Below are 17,731 nucleotides of genomic sequence, written 5' to 3'. Positions count from 1 at the left end.
GATAGGTTATTGTACAGAATTTTAATGTAGAATTTTTAATATACAATACAGCAATATGTTCACGTTACATTTGTTATTCCATGAATGGTATGCAAAAGTTTTCCAAATAAATTGTACAGTGGCTTAAAATAACAATAGAAGACAAGTAGTAAAGTTAAGTGCTATTCTTGCTATGTCTTTAGATTGACACACAGAAGTGGAGAAACTGTGGGATTTGGACTGACAACGCAAAGCCACAAAGATTTGTGGACAGTATAGCTTCCTCCTTTGAAAAAAAAACCCCAAAACTAAATATCATACCTATTAGAAAAGCTAAACCAAAACCATTGCTGAAGAATTTGTTTGTAGCCATGTTCAAGAAAGGAAAGTTTGCAGGAAAAGTATTCGATTGTATGAATGACAATAACTAATATCACTGAAAAAAAAGTTGTTACTAGCACAAAAGCCTTTGTTCAGGTCAATTTAATTATATGGATTATCTCTACCATTGTGCCATGATAGAATTACGGAAATGGAAAACAACAGAAAGTAGATATTCTTTTTGTTTAAATCTTAAGTTTTTTAAGTATGACAATAAATGCAGAAGTAAAAAATAAGGAAAATTAATTCTATCCCAGCCAAAATCAGCACAAGTGCGCACAGGGAAGTGGCTGGGGAAGGCAGTTTGGATTGCTCCTCCCTTGAGAAACAGCAAACCCATTGGTGAGACCTGGGTGTACTTGGTGGGTAGTGCAGAAGGATGGGGACATCTGGCATATAATTCAAGGAGATTTAGTCTTGGGGAAAGAATAATCTGTGATGTGAGTTGTATGTTGTAGGAAGTAACGTAGCACATATGACCTGACAACAAGGTGAGCTTCACAAAAAATTATGCAAATGCAGCAGTGACCCAGATGAAACTGGTGTTGACACCCAAAAGTTGAACATGCTGCTTCTCCTGTGCTGAGGACCCACCTTGACAGACCGGGCCCAAGTGATAGCCTGTTCTTATGAATATTTAAGGGAGTGGCAGAAGCCAAGAGAATGGGAAATTAACATCTACCTGCTAAAGCACAGGGGATAGTAGTTAATGAGGACTTATAAATCTATGTGTTGGATATAAAGTATGCAATATAAATTGTAAATGTTGGTAAGAAGGGACATCAATACCAAGGATACGCCAATAACCATAATACGATATAATCTTATACACCACACATTATGCTAAATAAGGACCTCTTTCCCTGACCAGGAATCGAACCCGGGCCGCGGCGGTGAGAGCGCCGAATCCTAACCACTAGACCACCAGGGAGCGCGGAAAATGCCTTCAAATGGATTAGATTGGAATGGAATAGATTAGAGTAGACTAGAGTACTGGTTTATCAATCTCACAAGGAGATTGATCTCACATAAATTTAGCTATCTAAAATTTGTCTAATTTAGGGATTTTGAGCTCCTTTCCAACCCAGTATTCCAGGATTCCATGGTTTAAGTCCACTCAGTAGTCTCCGCATGGAGAAACAGAAATCTTCCCACCTGTCTAAAATACACATCTTCAGATGGTATGAGTCTCCCACCTGTTTCCTGTTTCTCTACCAACTACTGTCTAGCGGACCAGATTAGACTATTTATCTAGTTTTTAAATGCCCAGAGGTACATTAAATTAATCTTACCCTTGGGGTTGATTTAATTTGTGTAAAAGTAGGCATATAATTCTATGTGCATCACTTCTGTCAGACTAGGAGGGTCTTGGAGAGGCCTGGGACAATGCTTTCCAAACCCTTGGAGATTAAATTGTACTGAATGCCTGTCGTCAGGCAACTGAACACCATAATGCCAGCAGAGTACGCATGGCGCAAAACAGGTCTTAACATGATCTCTTCATTTCAGGGAGCTAATATTTTATTTGTTGTTTTTCATTTTTTGGTTTTTTTAAACCTATGGCTTGTCTAAATTTATTTTTCATTACCAAAGCCAAACCCAGCCGCAAGTAAGACCCAATGTATACTGGGCATTTTGACATATTTCAGTGGAAGTTGGACCAGGCAAGCTCTTGGTTTTTTTCGATATATCAGTCCAGCCCTTCATACTGAATCTGTATTGATCTAAAGGATCTGTCTTCTTTGGAGTGTTTCACCTGTCATAATTCAAGTGCTGAGCTTCTAAAAGGAATCTTTTCAATCTCTCTGTGCCTTTACAAATATGTCTGTATTTGTAATGTATACTCCCGACAAGTCAGGAACCATGTTGAACTCCTGATTCTCTTTCTACGTACATTTGTGCCAATTAACAGTCAAAGACATTGTACTCTTCCCTTCTGAATTTTAAGTATTATGGCAGTGAAGACTGTTAAAAAAAAAAAAGATAACCAACGTTTTCCCTCCCTTTTATCAGTCAACATGCTCTCTTCCAGAATGAGTTTTACAAGTCATTGAATATATTTTCTCAAATGGAGCAATTTGTCTGTTTCTCTCATGCTGATTAAAGAAAATTAGAAACACTTTGCATGTAACACTAACCCCCTACAGATTTGTTTGAGATGTATTTTGGTAATTTAGTCTTAGTTTGATAAATGTGTAGCCATTAGTATATTACAAAGGTCACTAATTCATGCACAGAGTGATTTAAGCTCTTTCTCTCTTTTCTACATTATGTCATAGATAAAAAACTTTTTGGCTTGAGGAACTACTTCTGAATACAGGAATTGTTCGTTCATAATTTTTTTTCAGTATAATTCTACAAAACATTGGTCTGCAAGAGGGGGAAAAAAGCTAAAAGGATTATAGACTATAACTTTAAACTATGTCAGTCATTGGTCTGTGAAGAATTAAAAACTAGTTTAATTTTGGAAAGAAGCTAATACTCTTAGGAAAACCTCATCTATTCAAGTTCCCATGCATCCTTTATATAAAATCACAGGCATACTTCCAAGATACTCAAACATGTATATGCAGTTCATTAGAAGTTTCCTTAGGATTTTTTTCCCTAACTCACAGGATAATTTAAGTTAGAAAAGTTATTTATCTTTAATTCTTCATTTCTAGATATGTAAATACTATTCAGAATCATTTTCACAGAAGGATAGTTAGGCATATTGGAATGCGTTAATTTTACTAGTACAACAAAAGAAAGAACAGTTTATAGCTGGAAACATACTGGAAACGTGAAAAGCTCAACAGGGAATAATGTTGCACTGATCTGAGGAGCAAAAACGATGCTAAATGTCTTCTCCAGCGTTTAATTTCTCTGGCATAGGAATACTAAACCAAACTAAGCTATGTAATTGATCTATTTACGAAAGAAAACTTGGGGCAGATACAACAAAAGGTATTTATACTGTGCAATAGTGACTACTGCAAAACTTCACTAATTTACAGAATCTTTAAAGGGACATGCATCTAAGAACAGAGTCCACAAATCCAGCACCAGAGATAGGGATCATCTCAACAGGGACCCAGAGATCTTTAGCAAGGTAAGTGCTAGGTTTTAAGTGTCTACTTTAGTGTGGCAAGATGCAGTGGTTAGTGATCTCTCAGAAATATGTGATGGTGGGTTTGAATCCCAGCAGGCTCAAGACAGGAATGAAGCAGGATCTCTGACATTCTTAATGAGTGTTTTAATCATTGAGTATATTGGACAAAATATGTCACCGTCACTCCAGTCGTATGTGTGGAGCCTGTTAGCTGTGCATGCTCTGAGAAGCTTTCTGCACTGAGTCTGTCAGCAGATTTGAGCAGAAAAAAATACTGCTATTTGTAATTTTGAAGAAGTAGTCATGAAGCTGGTGTACACCATCAAAAGCAAGGTGTTTATGTGATTTCTATCTAATTTTTGGAAACTGGAGACCTTCTAGAATTGAATGGTAGCTGAAAAGGATTTTGTGAATATAACTTAACAGTACAGGAGTCTAAAATGGAGGCTGAAAAACTCAAGATAGATTTGTGAATCTATGTTCACAAACAGTAGATTTTATGGTGATCCTTAACTATCCTGAATTCCATTATTTGCCTACAATTCAAGATACCAAAAATAAGTGGATGCAGCATGACCAGACCACTTTCTAGAAAGTCATGTAGGAATAACTTGCTGAAATACTCACTGTAATCAGTGAAGGATTCATTTCAGAAATCAGAGAGCTAAAAGTAGCTCTCTACACATCACTGCCTACAGACACGCAGTTGCAGTCAAAAGAGACTTGACGCTTTGTTCAGTTGCCCACACATGAGTGTTTAGTGGGATCTGAGGTACTCTAAGCTACGCTGTCTTTCAACTGCTGATTGCAAAGGATACAAGTGTCCTGGACTAGATCCACCAGCCCCACAAGGTTGTCTTCATTATTCTAGAGCATGTAATATAGAATTTAGTGCCTATAGGTGGGCAATTGAATCAAAGACCTAGGTATTCACTTTAGAGTTAACTTCTAGCAGAGTCCTAAGTTACACCTATTGTAGTAAACAGCTATTCATTAACTCCATTTGGATTTAGATATGTGGCATACGTACACATACCTATACATGTAGAACTAAATTTAGATATTTTAATTTTGAACTGAATTCTACTGTTGTAGACTGAACATAAGTGTAAAAGACATCATTTAGATATCACCTTGTAAATGAAGTTTTTTTTTTTTAAGAAGGATGTTGCTATAACTTTTTTTTCCCTAAACCTCTAAAGACTGTACTGATCCAGTGAAAACCACAACAGTTGCATCAGACCAAAATATTAAGCATGAAATTCAAAAGATATGTCTATGAAAAGAAGAAAATAATTTCTAAAACGCCTGTGTTCATCCCTATCTGATGTAGGAATAAAAAGGAATGCCTAATGAAGTGATGATTCAGCTAAATTTAGTCAACTTTGTTTATGCCAGTATAAATTCTACAGAGCTTTCATTGACCTAAATGCATGTGAGCATATCAGTTATTCACTGGGGATCACACTGCAGTCTTTTTTCTGTCTCTGAATCCTGAAGCACTGCATAAATTAAAAAAATATGCTGAGGGATTTCTGAATTAAGACTCTTTCTTAAAAACAAGTTGACTGATTTGCCAGGCTTGCAAGATAGAGTAAGATTGCCTTTCCATCCTAACCAAAGTTTGCTGTTGTTGCATAATTTGTGTGTAAGAAAAGGAGAGCTTCAAGATGATGTACGGAAGTTATGAGAAGAGTGTTTTGATATATGGCAGTCATTTGTGCTGCTATCATCTGTTTGACTTTCTAAGTTCATACATTATTCCACCCTTTACAGGTTGAACTTGTGCAGTCACAGCCTTGTATTTGTATTGTATTGTATTTTCATAAGTCAGCAGAATTATGAAAAGTTTATGAGGCATAAATATATTTTTTTCCAAAAGCAATTAAATTTGAATCTATCAATCTATCTTGTCCAATGCAAAGAAGATCTATGTATTTTACAGACATAGCTGCATTTTGTGTGCATTGTGATTATAAAAATAACTAATTCATATAGAAGACAGTATTGATAAATTAAACAAGTACAAATTAAAGTCAAAACTCAAAATGCATAAATTTTGTAATTGCTGATCTTGAAGATTTTGAAGGGACCAGGAATAGAAACAATGATCATCAGAATATCTTCCTGCACTGACAAAGACTTTTACATGGACGTCTTCATCATTTTAAGACAAAGAGCATTTGGAAAATTGTGCATGAAAAGTAGTAAACAGAATGTTCCTTATGTTGATAACAGTTTATTTTAATTCCTTGTAATAATATAAGATATAGAGAGCATATTTAATGGTATTTGTGAGGTGACAGATGAGACTACTTGTTTTTATTAGTTATGTGATAAAAAGCTAATCACAGTGAAAACAAAGACTCAGTAAGTATCCAAGGAATCACAACAGGCCAAGCTACCCAGCAAGTAACATGATCAGTGAATATGGAGCACACCAAGTCAGCTACTCCTAAGATGGGTGTTTATGTGGGTGCTGATAAAGGTACTGACCTCTCTCTCTGCTGGTCTGTGTGTTTGGCCATGTGTGTACATGTGTGTGTGTGTGCACTTGTGTTTGTCTGCATGCACCAGCTGGAACACGTGTTCAACGTCACTGCAGACCTGCAGCAGCCTCCCTTCTCTCTTCTATCACATTGAGATGAGAGGGACCCTGGGAGGATTCATTTAACCATATGATTACAATACATGTCTAAATACCATATATTATTAGTCTGCTTCCACAAGGGGCTGTGTAGCCTCAACTCCACTGTCTCAATCTTCAGTACAACACTTAACTCCACCTAGTACGGAAATGTTAAGCAGGTATAGGTAGGGAAGTCATAGCAACTGAAAGCTACCTCATCTCAAACTGGAGGTATTATTCCTTTCCATTTCTGAGAAGAGTATGATTAAAAACTTAGCAAATCAGTCCATTTTATTGCCAAGGATGTTGGCAGTGAACAGACATTGAAGCAATGAGCGGACAGTCACGTGGTTCTAATGGCTATCCGTGTAACATGTCCATATGTTGGTTACTTAGATGAATAGAAAAAGCTGTTGGACATTGAGGGACCTGAGATGTAGCCTGTGTGAAAGAACTTGTGCCTCTGAAGATATTTCTCGTGAGAGCCCTCCATTTTAGTTTTAAAATCATCGTGCTTTTTCATACTGCAAAGAGGGTGAGGACTAAAAAAATGAGGGTGTCTCAATCATTGCATCTCTGAAACAAGATTGCTGAGGGATATTTTGTGCACAGATTGACCAAGCAAAATAAACCCCGCTATTTCACTGCATAGCTGTTACTGACGCAAAAAAAAACAAAAAAACAAAAAAACCAAAAAAAACAAAAAAACCCAAGAATAACTTTTAAGCAGCTCACACTACTGCATTGAAGGCTCTAAATTCTTTATAAAAGTCTCTCATTGATGTATTCTCTTATCCCATTCCTACTTAACTGGAGGGACCAGATGGGATCATATGTCTCAGATATTTCTGGCACATGCAGTGCTGCCAGAATTAAATGTGTGTCATTTCTGCAGTTATGCCGTTGACAGAAAACTGACTCTTGCTAGAGACATTGTGGAAAGTGCTCTTGGAATTAACTTATTGACAGATAGCTGTCAATTAAAAACAGTAACAGCTATATGTCAGAAAGTGGTGTGCTGCTGACTGTCTATACTTGAGCTTTAATTGGGAGAACTCCATATAGCTTTGTAGCAAACACTTCACATGTAAAGAAATCCTATTCCTTTGATCTGCTTAGCTACTTGCAGCTATTTCTGTTGTTTGGAAGGAGTTGCTGAATTTGGTGTGAATTTCTTCTACTTCATCACTCAAAAGTAAAGGCCACATGTTACTTATTTTCTGTTTTTCTCTTCAGAATTCATTTGTTCTGCATTTTACCCTGAGTTTTACTGCACCTCCTGCAAAACTACCATTGTTGATCACTCTGAGTAGATTTTAGGATGGGTTATCAAACATCTACCAGGTGGTTTTTTTTCCTCAAACTACAACACTATTTTTCCTGCTTCAAAAAATTAATATTTTGATACTGTTTCAAATCATGATATCAAGCCTCTAATAAGCCAGCCTGATTTTTCTATTTATCTGCTTTCTTTCCTAATTTGTCTTTATCTGCAGTTTTCTTCTCTGCTTTCAAAACTGATGTAGCTGTTTTAGTGTAACAAATTTACAGAGGCTAATTCAAAAGGCACAGTTACATGTTCTCTAGGATAAATTAACACAGTGAAAACCTCATTTGTTCAAAGTACTTGTCCTTAGGATAATGCTTAGGGACAGGACTCAGCAAGGTTTGGTGGAAGGGAAAGTAATTTGTGTATTATAATCAGGAATGTTGCTTATGTGCGAGAGATACCAGTGGTGGACTATAGATTTATTGTCTGAATACAGTTACAGAATAGAAAGACCATAAAACTTGATGGACTAATGTGCAAGTAGGGTTATAATTACCTCCAGCCTCTAATTCCTATGCATGGAGCATAAAGCAATGGCAAAGCGTGCTACACTGGAAGTACAAAACACATCCATCACTACACTATGGACTGAGGCAAGATTCCTTTTCTTTCATTCCCACATATCCCTTGGTTATTTGGGCTGCCAACACGAATATCTGTGTGCCCAGTGTCAGATATCTAAGCAGTCCCATGAAATGAAAATTTGCTGAATAAAAGTTTTCTGGAAGCAAGTAGAAGTTATGAGTGAGAACACAGCACAGCACAAGCACCTAAGAATGAGGAATAGAAAGGAAAGATGAAGCAAAAATACCACAGAATGCTTATATACATCCAAGGTATTTTGAAATAAATAGGAATTAAAAGCTGCATAGTAATTCACCCTGTCCAGATGAAAGATTTACATTTAAAAAGCAAGTTGGTAATGCTCTCTGCAATAACTCCATGCCTCAGCATTTAACTTTGGCAATAGGCTCTCTCTCCCAGATAATAGCAACATAAATAATTTCCTACAGTTCTTAGCCACAAAATGACTTGTTATTCTCTCAGATTACTAGGAGTTTCAGCACTTTTGCATAAACCTAAATCAGAACCTTGAACATTTGTGAAGGGTAAATTTGGTGCATCAGTGGGACCATTTATTGATTGTTATAAAGAAAAAGCTTTGAACAAAAAAGAAATTAGGTTACAGTTAATTAAAAGTTACTCTTTCTGTTGCTAAACCATGAATCCTGTTAGAATTTTGCAATATCATGAATTGTAAATTACGAGGAGTAGATGAAGAGCTCTATCCACCAGGAATTTAAAAGGTAGAGTATTAGGCTTAATGCATTTGAAAAATACATGTGTTTAATTCTTTCGTATTAAAAACTAAAACTAGGATAAGCCTTTCCATTTTCTGACTTGGATGACAAATAAAGAATATCACTCCGTCAAATATCCTTTACCTTCCCAATGCATCCCACAGACACAGTTATCTATTGACTTCAAATTGAGTAATATCAGGCTAATGTTTGCCTATTTGTTAATATCTGTAGGCAAACCTTAAATTCAGAATCTGTGACACATTGTGGATATGCTAGATATTGCAAAACTGCTTTGTATTCAATAAGAATATGCCCTCTATTTCACTATCCAGGTTTTACTGACACTGTAGTGAGCTTTAGTAAATCTAGAACAGATTGAACTCATCAGGATATTTAGCTACGTGAGCATATATTTCATATTTGCTGTTGATCAGAAGGTGGACTGGGGAACAATCAAGTACCCATAGCTGTTAAAAGACACTCCACCCACAGAACAAGAAGTCAAGGAGTTTGGTGAATCATTGTGTTGACATGTTACAGTCTTGGTATCCAACTCTTGGCTCTGAAACAGTCCTTTTCTTCATCTCCCACATAGATCGCCTGGGTTTTCCAACAGTTTTCACTGCAGGAAGAGGCAGAGAAAGTGAGAATTCAGACCTCTCCAGAGGGAAGCAAACACTGGAGCAGACCTAACAAAATGTAAAGCATTTTTCCCAAGCACACTCTGAGGATATGCAAAACAGTTAAAACCTTTATCAACCTCTTCTGATGTTGCCAACTGTAAGGTAGGATTTATAGCAGGTAATAATTCAGGATGCTGCAATCTGCAGCAGAATTAAGCACCGAGCACAGAGAAGAATATCATCCTCCTTTGCTGAAAATATCAATTTTTTTTGAATAAAGCACACTGCCAGCTACATTTCTTCCGCCTAGAGAAAGAATGAGAGAAAAATATGTGGCAAATGGTAGTTAGATTTCTTAAAGAACTACTGGCAGGAGCTCAGATGCTATGATGTTGACTGCAGAACAAGAGGCAATACAGAAATTGCAACAAAACTAATCCTTAGTACATGGCCTACCAGTGACAGGAAAGGGGAAAAAAGGGTGCTGTATTAGTGAAAATTAATTTTATGATTAATGGGATTCAGTATCCTTTTTGCTTTTTGTCTAGTTGTTTTGATTAATGTTATCAAATCTTTCTGTTCAAACAGTGTAGCTGGATTCTCCCTGTGCACAGTTAAATCATAAAAGGGCTCGTGCTCACCTTAATCCTTGTATCTTGCCATCATGGTATAAACGATAGTGAAAATCGTGCTATGGGTTGTTTTATTGATATTTTAATTGCAGTAATATATGTCTGCTGCCATAAAATTTTAGATAGAATTTAAACTCATTGGAGCAATGAGATATAAACGGGAAGAAGGGGGAGATTTATAAATAAATTCAGCAGTGATCTGGTAGATTAATGAAAAATTAAGCATTCTGGTTACAACATTAATCTCTGAAATGGCATTAATAATGTTTTAGAAGGAAAAATGATACTTTATATTATAATCAAAATTTCATTAGCATTTCAATAAACTGAAAGTCAGTGTTTTGAACTCCAGCAAAACTAATCATTTGTAAGGTCCACAGTAGGTCTGCAGGCTATTTGAATCACTTATCCTAAATGTGCATTTTAATGTTCCATTTTGCCTCTGGAAAAAAACAAAAAATTTCAAAATTTGAAGATTGATCTTTGCAATTTGAGGGTGCTGTAAATATGGAGGAAAATGGAACAACTTAAAATGTCCATCTCCCTCCTCTTCAGCTACTATACTTGAAAGCAGGACCCCCATTTTGTTGTGGTGGTTTTGGTTTGGATTTTTTTTAAAGTAAAGTGTCTATGCATATTTGAGAGCAAAGAATAAAGGAGAGAGTCCTGACTGATAAATCACTCAAATCAGTGCTCCAACGTCGCTGGGTTATTTTTTTCTGTTGATGTTGGGTTGACCCTGGCTGGACACCAGATGCCCACCAAAGCTGCTCCATCACTCCCCTCCTCTCCTCAGTTGGGCAAGGGAGAGAAAATATAATGAAAGGCTCATGGGTCGAGGTAAGGGCAGGGAAAGATCATTCAGCAATTACAGTCATGAGCAAAACAGACTAGATTTGGGGAAAATTAGTTTAATTAATTACCAATCAAATCAGAGTAGGATAATGAGAAATAAAAATTAAATCTTAAAAATCCTTCCCCCCACCCCTCCCTTCTTCCTGGGCTCAACTTCACTCATAATTTCTCTCCCTCCTCTCCCTGAGTGGCACACGGGGATGGGGAATGGGGGCTTGTGCTCAGTTCATTACACGTCTCTACTGCTCCTTCCTCCTCAGGAGGAGTCATCCTCACATTCTTCTCCTGCTCCAGCATGGGGTCCCACCCATGGAAGGAAGTTCTCCAGATACTTCCCCAATGTGAGTCCTTCCATGTAGTGCAGTTCTTCAGGAACTGCTCTAGTGTGGGTTCTTCTATGGGGTGCAGTCCTTCAGGAACAGACAGCTCCAGTATGGGTCTCCCACAGGGTCACAAGTCCTGCCAGCAAATCTGCTCCAGTGTGGGCTCCTCTCTTCATAGGTACACAGGTCCTGCCAGGAGCCTTCTCCAGAGGACAAGTCCTGCCAGCAAATCTGCTCCAGTGTGGGCTCCTCTCTTCATAGGTACACAGGTCCTGCCAGGAGCCTTCTCCAGAGGAGGCTCTCCACAGGGTCACAGCCTCCTTTGCAGGGATGTGGCAGGGATGAAAACAGTCCTGTTTGATTTATGTGGAAGAAATAAAAAATGCCCTTCCATAAGTGCTATTATGTGCACTTCCATAACTCCACGTGGCCAGCAGGTTGAGAGAGGTGATTCTCTCCCTCTACTCCACTCTGGTGAGACCCCGCCTGGAGTCCTACATCCAGCTCTGACGTCCTCAGCACAGGAAAGACATGGAACAGGGCCAGAGGAGGCCACAAAAATAATCAGAGGGATGGAGCACGTCTCCTGTGAGGACAGGCTGAGAGAGTCTGGAGAAAAGAGGACTCCGGAGAGACCTTCTGTCAGCCTTTCAGTATTTAAAGGGGGCCTACAGTAAAGATGAGGACAAACACTTTAGCAGGGCCTGTTGCAATAGGACAAGGGGTAATGACTTTAAACTAAAAGAGAAGATTTAGACTAGATAGAAGGAAGACAGTTTTTATCATGAGGGTGATGAAACACTGGAAGAGGGTTCCCAGAGAAGAACTGGAATTTCTCTCTTGCAGCCCTGTGAACTCCTTAAGAGTCACATCACTTAAGTTATTCGTTTTCAGTAAAAAAGTGGCTGGATATTGTTGTACTTACTCCTTCCTGATAATTCTGTAGTATCTACTATAATGATGTAGAAGAAAAGAAAAATGTTATGTATTCTCCTAATTGTTTAATTCTTTAGTAAAAATTAAGACAAATTTTTCCTATGGATTTTAGGATGGAGTATATTGCTAACATGAAATCTCATGTAAGATAGCTCTGAGACTCTATCACTTTACGCTTAGTGATGGTTTTATCATATTATTCAGAATTTAGCTATGGAAATGCCCACATTATTTACAGAAACTAAACCTGATTTACAAAACAGAGCTGGTGGACACTGCATGTTTTCACACAGGTAATTTGCAATGAACGCATACTGTTTTCTGGGAATTCTGGGGGGCAAAAGCAAACTATTTTTTAAATTCCTTACCTCTTTTTTTTTTTCAAAAAAAACAGGGAGGAAGGAAATAAAAGCTATCGTGTGTCAGAACCAAGCTTCATACAAGAGACTTCAGGCTGAGAGGAGCCAGTCCATCAGTGTACCTGCCAAGGGGAGACCCACAATTAGTCCCAGCAGCCTGGCAAGTTACTGCCCTCACCCAGACCCTGTGGTGGTCACCTCCTCCCTAGCCTATGAATGGTTCCTACACTGCTGAAGTCAATATAAGCTGAGCTAGCAAAGATCTGTTTATTTTTTAAGCCTTTTCTGACTGAAGCACTTAAAGACATGCTGATACAAACATTTCAGCTCTCAGGTCAGCAGAGGCAGCAGCAGGAGGCAAAGGGGCCAGTGAGGAGGAGGAGAGGGCAACAGCAATTAGCAGGGGAAGGCTGGAGTTTGCAGCTTCTGACATCAGCATATTTTCCACCCTATGAGTTCACTCTTTAGAGGAGTAGCCACCTCTAACCCTTGTTGCATTGTGTCACTACAAATATGATTGGTGGTCTTGCACTATGCAGTTTTCTGCAGCTAACCAAAGCTGTATAAATGAATGCTAATCAGTTACCATCTACTTTCTACTCAAGGGGCATGTAAAGCTAAAGGTTGTTTCTTTCATTAAATTGGAATCCAAAACTATGTTCCATGCTGCTAGATTTATAAAACTACTTTATTCCCTCAAAAAAAAAAATGTGGCAACCAAGAATACCTTTAATTATCTCACCCACTGACCTCTAATTGCTCTCTTCATGAAGTTATGATCAAGCAAACATTTAATTTAATTTAAATTGATTTACTGGAGGTGCACACTTACTTCAGAAATCTGAATATATTATAGGTTGCCAGATGATAAATTTAATAACACAACTGCTGTGTGCTGCTCAAATGAGTGAAGAAAACTGCCATGAGCGTTTTCACTACCTGATTTCTCCCAGTATCAGGTGGGTCAGTGGAAAAAAAAATTCATTTCAGTTGCATGAAGACTATATTTGATGTAGCCTATTAGTGAAAATTGAACATATTCCTTCTTATTTCCATCTTTAGTCAGGCTGCATTTCACTCCATTGGCAGACTTACATTTTCACTAATCTTAGTTTGCTAATGCTCTGTGATATTCTTAACACTTTTGACCTACTGTGCATTTCAGATTTTTCTGTGTTTTGCTTGGAAGATGCCTGAAGAGATTGATTTTATCTTTAAAACTGCATATAGATTCAAAAGAAAGTAAATGCGTACCCAGCCACAGCTGGTAGGATGGCATCTTAAGCTGATAAGAGGTATTTTCAAAAACCTTGAGCTACCATCTCCACCTTTTGCATCAAACTCTGACATTCTTTTAAACCCTTTTCACAGCTCTCCTTAGGAACTTCTTTATTTGAATGCGTTAGCACCAGGTGATGAAAGACGCAGGATTCCAGTGTTTCTCACTCTTTGGAACAGGCTGTTCTGCTTCCCATGGGCAGACCTGGCTGGGACAGGGTGATGCAGTCGCGCTCGGGAGCTGTCTATGTTAAAAAAGAACAACGTGTTAAGAGCAGATTGAACATATGTCAGCAAGACTGTACTGGCGCCGTGCTTGGCGCAGCAGCCGTGCAAACAGTAGAAGGTGCAAGAAGAATTGCAGCAGGGAGGGGGCAGAGAGGGAAGATAATAAGATATTTGTTTGATATTGCAACACCCGAGTAAAGCTGTAAGTCCCTGCCCTCTGTTACAGGCTGTGTCCGTGCTGTGCACTGTAGAGATCAGGCTCAAAGTCACAGCCGTTGGCGTACGCTGTGGGTTAGTGGCTCACCATGGCTGGGAGCCATGAGGCGTTCCCCAGGGCAGCAAGGCCAGGCAACCAGGGCTTCTTCCACCCCCAGCTAGGAATGGGGCACTGGTGGCAGCCCCAGCTCTGGGTATCGGGCATCACCCTGGGGACAGGCTGAGCCTAGGCTGGGACGTAGGCCCATGGGTGGGCCTGGCTCAGCAGGGCCCACAGCTGAGCAGGGCAGGCCTGTGGGGAGCTGGAGACTGACCCTGGTGCAGCTTCACTGGGGCAGGGGCTCCATGGCCCTGGGGAGCTCACATGGGGTTCTGGATCATGGCCAGGGAGGTGGGAGCCCTGGGGAGCTGACATGGGTTCCTGAGTTGTGGCAGGGGCTGAAGGCCTTGGGGAGCTGACATGGGGTCCTGGGCTGGGGCAAGTTTTGGCGTCCCAGGGTGGCTGATTCAATCAAACTCTCTCATACAGGAGTTGCTATTCCAGTGAAAATTCCTGGGTGAGCGGGTGCCGGTGATCTGCTTTTTTTCCAATTTGATTTAAAACTTCTGGTTTTATATCTGATGATTCTTCAGTTTGAGATAGGTGTTCCCAGTTGTGAAAATGAAAACCCCAGTGAGGGAATCTCGTAAGTTTCTATAAATGCAGGCAATGAAAAACTGATTTAATTGTTGTTGTTGGTTTCTTTTAGCTTTACTCCTTTATATATTGTCTTAGCAATACCTCTTTATATATATAAAATGCAACTCTCAGATATGGCTGAATTATGTTGTTTTGAAGTAAATTATATTACTGCATAGACATTATTAGCATTTTTGGTAGCGAGGTAATATCTTTTTTTCACTTTGCTTTACATGTTACTAATTAAATTTTGTATTAATACTTGAAGGTTTTGTTAGCAAAAGCTATATACATTTGCACCAAATGTAGAGTCTGTATCACTGTGCAAGAGCTACCTTATTTAAGTAGTTACGTGAAATATAATTAAGAAAATTCATTGCTTTAATTAGAGAAAACTAGGAATAAATGCCTAGGGAGTACAGATTGTATTGAAATCACATCAGAATTGCTTCTTACCATTATGAAATGATTTTGGGGTAATTTAGGGTAGATTATACTTTGCTTAGAGACTGTAGAACTAGTTCTGATCAATTTATTTTCTCTGAGTTTCCTTGACTGGAGCTCTAGCTTTCTTTGATATTCAAAACATATTTCTCTTTTTAACACTAGTTTCTGCATTTGTTGCCTCTTGAAGAAGAATTGCTCACATCCCAAAGAAAAAGGCTTCTGCACAGACTATGACACTAAATGTGTAGCTTGTATACTAAATTCATAGGCTATAAATTTTCTTGAGTTTTGTGTAAATATCCTGGGTTTTGGGAATTCAGTTTGTGAACTCCTTGACATCAGTTAACTTTCTGACCATGCATTTGACTGAAATAATTCACCATAAGTGGTACTCAGTGTGAGTTTTTATGATCTGTTGCAGTATACATATCCCAAATAATTCTGTTATTGGACATTTTAATAATTAATTTAGAGCTTTAACTTAATTTTTGTTCAGTTCTTTGGCCAATGTGGAGTAAGGGACATTCCTCAAGATTGTCACAAGGTCCAATATATGTCATGACCAAAGGGCCAATTGTAACTCCACCCTTTTCTAGATAATTTGATTACATTCACTGAGGGCAGTACAATTATTTTTTGTCAAAATAGTGTATGGGTGAGACAGACTTCCTTAGAAACTTCGAATGTAGAAAAAGCTGTTAATAATGTGCATTACCTTTTATTGAACCTTAAACTTAAACTACCTCCTCCAGGAAATCACAGCTAACTGCTCCCAGTCCCTCAGCTCTGGGTGTTTGTTTTGATATTAAACTCAATTTATATTACTTGTGCTGTAGGACTGCTTGGATACTTCAATAGAGAAACTGGAGATTTTTGCAGTTCCATAGGAAAGAGTTGATGTTTTCCTTTCTTGAAAGGTCCCAAATGTGATCTTTTAAAATAATGTTATTAATATGATCTTTTTTATTAATGTTATTAATATCCATAAGATAGATGTGGATTCTGATATCAGGAATTTCAATACTTGGCAAATAAGGAGGCTTTACTGTAAATCAAAAGACTGAAAAAAAACCCCATATTCTTTAGTTTGCAGCCCTAGATTTTGGCTATGACTACTAGTTTTCCTAACATCTCCCTCTAACAAATACATGATCCTGGAATTTCTTCCCAATGTTTAGCTGAAACAATGCTAATTCTGGCTAAAGACAGCCAGAACACTGAAAGTTATAATTTTGACAGATCATAAAATCTTTATCTCTTATTTTAATCTTTCTTCTTTCTACTTTTCTTTCTCAGCCATGACAAATTCAAGTACATTGTTAATAATTACCACTGCTGTCCTTGTAGTCAACATAGCTGTCCCCAAAATGAGGACAGGATAATCACTGTTGTCCTGAAGAAAGTTAACGGACTGCATTTTTTTCCAGGTAGCGAAATGTAACCACCTCTCTGATATTGCTGTTCCTCTAGAATAGTTTCTGTAACTGGCGCAAGTGCTATCATATCACAAGTGGGAATGAGAAGGGAATTACTGAGGAGGTGGCACATACTGAAGTTGTTAGAGAATTGTTGGCTTCCAGACCTTTAAATGAAAGTTATGTTCCAAAGTACAGTTATGTGGCACCAGAAAAATAATCAACAATTATGAAGAAATTTGCAGGGATGTGTAACCATTGTGCATGGTGTAATGTTCTGTTTATTTGCTGTCTATCAGCATTAAAAATTAAAATATTAACTCTAGAAGCTATTCATGTGTAAGCAAAGCTGGAGTCAGAACAGAATTATTTGCACTTATGAGAAAAGCTCGGGGGTAAAAAAATAGCTATGGTTCCTTCTAGACTATGGGACTTATCTAAGTGATCATCTAGTGACACCTCTGGAGAACTGGCTAAACAGTATGACTCTGCAAAGGCTTTGACCTTGGTGAGGTAGACTTCTGGATGAAAAATAATAATAAAAGTTGTAAATTGTTAGTAATTGGAGAAGAGCTAGTTTTGTGAAATTCTAATGAATATAAACATAATTAAGCCTCTTAAGATAGCATCACTGACTGCAAATTTCTAATAAGTATAAACATAATAAAGCCTCTTTAGATAGCATCATTCTTAACAATGTCAGCCACAATGTCTCATGTGAATAGCATGGATATAAGGAACATTTGTGGAGAAAAGATTGTTCACATAGTCTGTTATAAAATCGAAATATACAATATTCGTTTTAAGTATATGTTATAAATAAGAAATATCCGAAATATATTTGGGGTAATGGTTTATATATCAAAACTGAACTGGAACTTGAAGCTTATTGAATAAGAACTCACATGTGATTTAAAACCCATAGGTGAAAATCAATAGTTCTGAGTTGGTTAGCCAACCTTATAATATCTTTTACATGCCTTATTTTCCTCATTTCAGGTGGTGGGGTTCTAGTACTATTGCATC

General features: G+C 38.0%; 1 non-coding gene across 1 annotated transcript; it reads right to left on the bottom strand.

Annotated features, from left to right (window-relative positions):
• Positions 1-1,219: 1,219 nt before the first annotated feature.
• TRNAE-CUC lies at positions 1,220-1,291 on the bottom strand. Its single transcript has one exon. It is a non-coding gene; the product is annotated as a tRNA-Glu (tRNA).
• Between the last annotated feature and the right edge of the window lie 16,440 nt (positions 1,292-17,731).

The sequence above is a fragment of the Calidris pugnax genome, unplaced genomic scaffold (genome assembly GCF_001431845.1).
Source record: "Calidris pugnax isolate Ruff unplaced genomic scaffold, ASM143184v1 scaffold171, whole genome shotgun sequence".
Taxonomy (NCBI): domain Eukaryota; kingdom Metazoa; phylum Chordata; class Aves; order Charadriiformes; family Scolopacidae; genus Calidris; species Calidris pugnax.
Note: the sequence above shows the minus strand (reverse complement) of the source record. Positions and strands in the feature narration are given on the sequence as shown.